The sequence below is a fragment of the Procambarus clarkii genome, unplaced genomic scaffold (assembly GCF_040958095.1).
Source record: "Procambarus clarkii isolate CNS0578487 unplaced genomic scaffold, FALCON_Pclarkii_2.0 HiC_scaffold_115, whole genome shotgun sequence".
In the NCBI taxonomy this organism is placed as follows: Eukaryota; Metazoa; Arthropoda; class Malacostraca; order Decapoda; family Cambaridae; genus Procambarus; species Procambarus clarkii.
The window spans coordinates 219,353-227,137 of record NW_027189148.1 but is presented as its reverse complement, the minus strand read 5'-3'; the positions used below and the strand labels follow the sequence as shown (position 1 = coordinate 227,137).

Sequence of the window (7,785 nt, the reverse complement as noted above, 5' to 3'; positions counted from 1 at the left end):
AGCACGCCGTCTCTGAGGGCACTAAGGCCGTCACCAAGTACACCTCCTCCAAGTAAACGGCTTACTTACTGCCCTGTGGTGGTGGCTTGGCCTCAAACCAACAAACTCGGCTCCATTGGAGCCACACTTTAATTTCTAAAGAGATTGTGAGTGTTAGACACCAATACTATTATAACAAAAACCTCTGTCACTGAAAGCAAATAGCTATAAAATGAGAATATTTATGAAACTGTCTGTGTGTGTTTCTCTCTCTCAGTGTCTGTCTGTCTGTCTGTCTGTCTGTCTGTCTGTCTGTCTGCCTGCCTGCCTGCCTGTCTGTCTGTCTGTCTGTCTGTCTGTCTGTCTGTCTGTCTGTCTGTCTGTCTGTCTTGTCTGTCTTGTCTGTCTGTCTGTGTCTCTCTCTCTCTCTCTCTCTCTCTCTCTCTCTCTCTCTCTCTCTCTCTCTCTCTCTCTCTCTCTCTCTCTCTCTCTCTCTCAACACATATAAGCACTCGGTATCTTTTTTCTAGAGATTAGAGATTCATTGTTATGTTCCACATTAGGATTACTATGCAGGCCACCCTCTTAGGTTTGAAAATGTCAAGAAAACGGTTAATTTAAAATGTCATCTCCTAACTTAACAGATTAAGCCAGAGGACCGAAAACAGAATAAAACAGGACTGGACAGTATATGTCACTTATACAAGCTGCTTTTATTTCTAGTACAGTATGACAATTTTTATTTTGGGGGGGGGGGGTGATCCTTGACAGTGCATAAGAGTGAAAAGCGACGGCGTTTTGTTTGTAAGAGAACAGGTTGTACTACAAATGACTTGATTTATTGATATCACATGTATGTATGACACCTAAATTATGCTAGGAATGTCTGAAATCTCCTTAGAAGGATATTTTGGCCCTGAGAAGGGCCGAGTTTGGTGTATACTAGGGTGGTCGATTTAGCTTATGCACGCTCTCCACGGATACGGCGAGCAAGCTGAATGTCCTTTGGCATGATGGTGACACGCTTGGCGTGGATGGCACAGAGGTTAGTGTCCTCGAAGAGACCGACCAGGTAAGCCTCGGATGCCTCCTGTAAAGCCATGACGGCAGACGACTGGAAGCGAAGATCGGTCTTGAAGTCCTGGGCAATCTCGCGCACCAGACGCTGGAAGGGAAGTTTCCTGATGAGCAACTCGGTGCTCTTCTGGTAACGACGGATCTCACGCAGGGCGACCGTTCCGGGCCTGTAACGGTGAGGCTTCTTCACACCCCCTGTGGCAGGAGCAGACTTGCGTGCTGCCTTGGTGGCCAGCTGCTTACGAGGAGCCTTGCCTCCCGTGGACTTGCGAGCAGTCTGCTTGGTGCGAGCCATGGTGAACAACTGTGGTTTGTGATGGCCGGCGCCGAAAAATTTTTGCTTATATACGCCGTCTCGAGGCGCTTGCTCGAGCGCCATTGGCTGCTCGACTCGCCTACGTCACCCCGTTGCCCCTCCCCTCCTTCCTCTGGCTGCAGCCAACAGGCGGCTCACCTCAATCACTATTATCGCTGATTTTGCTCTATTTTTTGGATTTGTGCAAAAGTCATTTCACAGGGACGTGAAACAGACGAGTAGGCAACTGCAGTTTTGAAAGCGTTGTGAGAAAGCCGTGTCTACTCGACCACAAGCGTAAAGTAAGGGCAGGCAGGAGTTGCAATGCTACTAGTACGTCCGCTTGATGGGATATAGTCGGGAAATCGTGCGGGCATTCGTCAATTCGATTCACACAACTTCAACACCATGACTGGACGCGGCAAGGGAGGCAAGGGACTCGGAAAGGGTGGCGCCAAGCGTCATCGTAAGGTGCTACGTGACAACATCCAGGGCATCACCAAGCCCGCTATTCGTCGCTTAGCTCGTCGTGGCGGCGTGAAGCGTATTTCGGGTCTCATCTACGAAGAGACCCGTGGCGTCCTGAAGGTGTTCCTCGAGAACGTCATCCGTGATGCTGTAACCTACACGGAACACGCCAAGAGGAAGACCGTCACTGCATGGACGTGGTGTACGCTCTGAAGCGCCAGGGTCGTACCCTCTACGGATTCGGCGGATAAGAGCTTGGCTAATCCATCGATTCCACCCACCACCACCTCAAAACGGGACCTAATTAGGTCCCTATACTTTTTTACTGAAGGGCTTAATAGACGATAACATAAATTGTTTTGATATCAGCTAGCACATTGGGTCTTATGAAATCTATTTTTTATCCTCGCATGCTTAAAGGGACTCTGATTGGGAGGGAGGGGGGGGGGGGAAGGTTTGTTACGTTATATACTAGCAGAGCAGGATCATTGGTGGGGGGGGGGGGGGTGAGGGGGAGAGAGAGAGAGAGAGATCTTTCCCAACTCTTCCTTTTTACATGAGTGAGCTACCCGTTTTATTCATTTTATCCTTCTCAGAGCTGTTTTGATAGTATCCAAATGATGGTAAATGAAAAGGGAGGACACGAATATCTACCCAGAATTCAGGACTGGCAATCGATATGCATGTTTGAGTGCGAATCTTTTTCTCTCTCAACTTAGGTATACGTTTATGTCGTACCTAAAAGCGAGAACCACACTATTGGGACAAGTATGCAAGGCCCAATTTTCCTAACAAGCACAGTTAATTTTGTTATTTTCGAACATTTCTTTCCAAATTGGTTTATCCAATTAACAGTATTATATTAAGATCATGAATTGCTGGGTTAGGTTAGGTTAGGTTAGGTTAGGTTAGGTTAGCTTAGCTTAGGTTAGGTTAGGTTAGGTTAGGTTAGGTTAGCTTAGCTTAGCTTGGGTTAGCTTAGGTTAGGTTAGGTTAGCTTAGCTTGGGTTAGCATAGGTTAGGTTAGGTTTGATTACATTTCTATGTTAGATTTAACTCAAATTCAAAACAATTGCAGTCATTCGGCTTGTTAGTCAACTTGCCTCTAATAGGGGCAATTTGTCTAACAAGACTATTTAGTTTTGTGTGCATATATATATATATATTATATATATATATATATATAATATATATATATATATATATATATATATATATATATATATATATATATATATATTATAGCTTCAAGACTCCGAACCAATATAGAAGCATCAAGAGGAAGTGCTTGTGTTATGGGCCAATAGGCCTTCTGCAGTTACTTCCATTCTTATGTTTTTATTCCCATTGGTTCGTGTTTTATCTTGTGTAAATGTCAATCACCTCACCAAAACTTTGGTACCATATCACCTCACCCATGTATATATATATATATATATATATATATATATATATATATATATATATATATATATATATATATATATATATATATAATATACAGAGTAAATCTACCCCAAAAGTAATGATTTATTTGTCTACAAAACTAAACTCTTTTTGGAATCATATGAGGCCCCTCCACTGAGGGGGGAGGCCTGGATGTTTATTGTCATGTGTATTCATGCTGCTTGCATGTCGTCGTTTATTTTGCCTTTGTTGTTTTCTTGACAGCTTTCTTTGCCTTGGGTGGTTTGGGAGATTTTGAAGCTCTCTTTATTTTGGGCTTTTTGTTCCCAACAACAAGCTGCTGCTGCTGCTGCTTTTTTCAAGGCTGTAGGTGGTTTGTTGCTTGTGGCGGCTTTCTTGGGAGTTACCACGGCCTTCTTTGCTGCTGTAGATGGTTTCTTGGTTGTGGTGGCTTTCTTGGGAGTTAGAACGGCCCTCTTCTCTGCTACGGCCAGCTTGAATGATCCACTAGCTCCACTTCCCTTGGTCTGAACAAGAATGCCGTCAGCCACTGCTTTCTTGAGAAATCTTCGGATGTAAATGGCGATCTTGGCAGCCTCGACTTTGTTGTTGGCAACAACGTACTTCTTGATTGCTTGTAGAGACGAGCCCTTACGGTCTTTGAGTGCTGCGACCGCGGCTAGAACCATTTGACTAGTTTTCGGGTGAGCAACCTGGACGCGAGGTTTCCTGGTGGTGGCCACAGCAGCAGCAGCCGCAGCCTTCTTGGTAGGCTTTGCTTCTACCATGATGATGATGAGATAACCAAGGTGATGAGAGACGCTCAGACAGTCACGGGGGAATGATGCTGCCGCCGCTTGAGCCGAACCTATTTATGTGCCGGCACGGTACAGAAGCTGCAACCTGGCAACTCGTCCACCAATCACGACGGTTGGTTTTACGGCTCCGAAACCTGGATCCCATATCTTCTCTAAAATAGAAGCATTTGTTCATGTTCTTTGTAAAAGTATCATAAAGCAGGACAGATGAGACAAATATCATAAAAACTGAAGAGCAGATGAGCACACACATGTATGTATTACAAAAGAAAATCCACAAATTCATTAGAAATTGGCAGGGTAGGCTGAGGAAGTAGGTAGATGTAAAATGTCTGTAAATGGCGAAAGAACATAAACCCAAGACTGAATAAACGATGTTAAATATCCATGCCAAGGAGACAAAAATATGTTAGGATACAATTACCATTAAGACACCACAAGAAGGTCCGTATCCTGCCGTGATGACTAAAAAGAGTTGGTTATTAGCCACAATGTGTAGGCAGTCTCATGCCAACGGCCATACCACGTTGAGAACACCGCTTCTCGTCCGATCAGCGAAGTTAAGCAACGTTGGGTTTGGTTAGTACTTGGATGGGTGACCGCCTGGGAACACCAAATGCTGTTGGCAATAATGTTTTTTGTTTTGTTTTGTTTTGTTTCGTTTGTTTTTGTTTGAATGGCTGGCTGGCTGGCTCCACGGGAAATTCACGGAGTTGTGTGGAATAAGGCCTGGTAAAATGAATTAATATGTATGTCATGTTTAAAACAAACTCGCTTAATATAGTGTGTGAGGCTTTATACAAAAACAAACAACCAAAACAAAACATGTTGTATATATATATATATATATATATATATATATATATATATATATATATATATATATATATATATATATATATATATATATATATATATAGCTTAATCCGGGTTTGAACTCGCAACTCCAAGAATACGCATCACTTATATACACTTTACCACTGGACCACTGCAGGACACTTGATGCTGAGGTATCAATTTAATGACGTAAATGCCATTTCCACAAATAAATGATAATTTAAAAGTATTTGTATGTACAAATCTTTTCTGTTTAAAAGGCTACAATATCAGTTACTGATATAATTTGTGTTAATGTTTCTATACCCACAGGAAGGCATGTTTTTGCTTATATGTAAGGGGTACGGAGAAGGAATCCACAGACCATCATTCCCCTTCCCCCCCCCCCCTCCCACCTACTACCACCACCACCACCACCACCACCACTACTCACCACCAATCACCACCAATCACCACCACCACCAATCACCACCAATCACCACCACCACACCTAACCGAAAACCCCCTAACACATCAACCCTCCCCCCAATCAACAGGCGAAATAATAACCCTCAAATGCCTGCCTGCCTGCCTGCCAGCCAGCCAATACTAACGGTCTTCTCAGAAAGAAAATCTCTTTGTATCTGTATTACTTGATGAAATGTATGATTCTAATAATGAAAATAAATTGTTATGTCGGTTGTATGAGCATAATGACCAATATGCACGTGATATGAATGAATTAAATAGTGTAGTTTTAAGTAATTAGGTTGTAGACACATTAAGCGGATATGATATTTGACGCGTCCAGAACTGGTGATTTTTGGTTTAGTTTTAAATGCACCACCACCACCACCACCATTGCTTCCCCAGAGCCTAATTAAGGACCGGTAAAAGGAGTCAATATGTATGTCATCTATAAAACCAAAGAATGAATAAAAACACACACACACACACCTACATAATAGTACTAGGAAGATTGTATGGCATAAAAAAAAAAAAAAGTACTCCCATTGGGTCGTTTGAACTCGCGACTTCCAAAACACCAGCCACACACCTTACCACCCAGCCACCATAGAGTTGGTATAATTGTGCAACTTTAGTTATAAAACTAAAGTTCTTATTGTCTCAAATCTTATTGTCTGTTCTATGAAAAGGCATGATGTAAATTATGTATTTTTTGAATGATTGAATTGTAGGCACATTAAGCGGATTCGATATTTGATATATCCAGAAAAGGTGATTTCTGTTCAGTTTTAAAATGCATCACCGTTAACGCTAAAGGACTGGTAAAACGACTCGATGTTTGTCATTTTTAAAATAAACACTAAAACTAGGCCCTTAACATATATAATGTTTGAATATAAATTGAATGCATATAAATACAAAGTGGGAGTGGCTGGCTGGCTGGCTGCCTGCCTGCCTGGCTGGCTGGCTGGCTGGCTGGCTGGTTGGCTGACTGGCTGGCTGCTGCTGGCTGCCTGCCTGCCTGCCTGCCTGCCTGCCTGCCTGCCTGCCTGCCTGCTGCTGCTGCTGGCTGGCTGGCTGGCTGGCTGGCTGGCTGCCCGCCCGCCCGCCCGCCCGCCCGCCCGCCCCCGCCTGCTTGCCTTGCCTTGCCTTGCCTTGCCTTGCCTTGCCTTGGCTGTCCTGTCCTGTTATTGCCTTGCCTTGCCTTGCCTTGCCTTGCCTTGCCCTGCCCTGCCTTGGCTGCAGCTGGCTGGCTGGCCGTAAATCAACTCTTAACAACACCACACCACACCACACCATCACTCATCACCCATCACCCACCACCGGCCCCAGTCTCCCAGCCTCTCTTATATACCCGAGCAGGCCCTTTAAATTATTTGAATTGTTGCACTTCGGCCAATGGCACGATCGCTGCTGCTCAAACATATTCTGGTTCACAAGTATTATATATATATATTATATTATATTATATATATATATATATATATATATATATATATATTATATATATATATATATATATATATATATATATTTATTCATGAAACACATTAAAACCTTGATCATTTATTCATTCGTTACGTCTAGTGAAGAATTGCTTTTGTTCATTTGTATGATTAAAAATTGATAGAATATGAATTCCTCGCTTAAAGTAAAATATAAAATATATATTGGATTTATATGATTGGTTAATATTCCAAGTGATGCTGAATATCCCCTATAATTTTGTTTTGTTTGTTTGTTTGTTATGTACACATTCCAAATGAAATCAATATAAATGTTATTATTAATGTTTGAAAGTTGATTGTCTACTTGAATCTCTCTATTAAAGTGTGTGTGGCTCCGGATGGAGCCTGGTTATGGTATTTGTCGTGGTGGGTGGCAGAAGTGCTTACTTCTTCTCTGTCTTCTTTGGCAAAAGAACTGCCTGAATGTTTGGAAGAACACCTCCCTGTGCAATGGTTACGCCAGACAGAAGTTTGTTGAGTTCTTCGTCGTTGCGGATGGCCAACTGCAAGTGACGTGGGATGATACGGGTCTTCTTGTTGTCACGTGCGGCGTTACCGGCGAGCTCCAGAACTTCGGCAGCGAGGTATTCCATGACGGCTGCCAGGTAGACAGGAGCGCCAGCACCGACGCGTTCGGCGTAGTTGCCCTTACGCAGCAGACGGTGAATTCTGCCCACGGGGAACTGAAGTCCGGCCCTGCTGGAGCGAGACTTTGACTTGCCCTTCACTTTGCCTCCCTTGCCGCGTCCTGACATTGCTGCTGCTGTTGTGGGTTTGTGGTGGTTTTATGCCGCCCCGCAGATCGAGCTTCGTGTTATATACCCCGCTCAGGATCAAGGGAGCCCGCCACTGACCAATCAGCGCGCTCCGCCACGCGACCCGCTCTGAGCTGAGTCGCGAGCGGGATATAAAAGGAAAGCTCGCCTCGCGCAAAAGTTCATTATTGTAT

General features: G+C 43.7%; 1 non-coding gene across 1 annotated transcript; it reads left to right on the top strand.

Moving 5' to 3' along the window:
* Positions 1–4,553: 4,553 nt before the first annotated feature.
* LOC138360548 (5S ribosomal RNA) lies at positions 4,554–4,672 on the top strand. Its single transcript, XR_011226463.1, has one exon. It is a non-coding gene; the product is annotated as a 5S ribosomal RNA (ribosomal RNA).
* Positions 4,673–7,785: the final 3,113 nt, after the last annotated feature.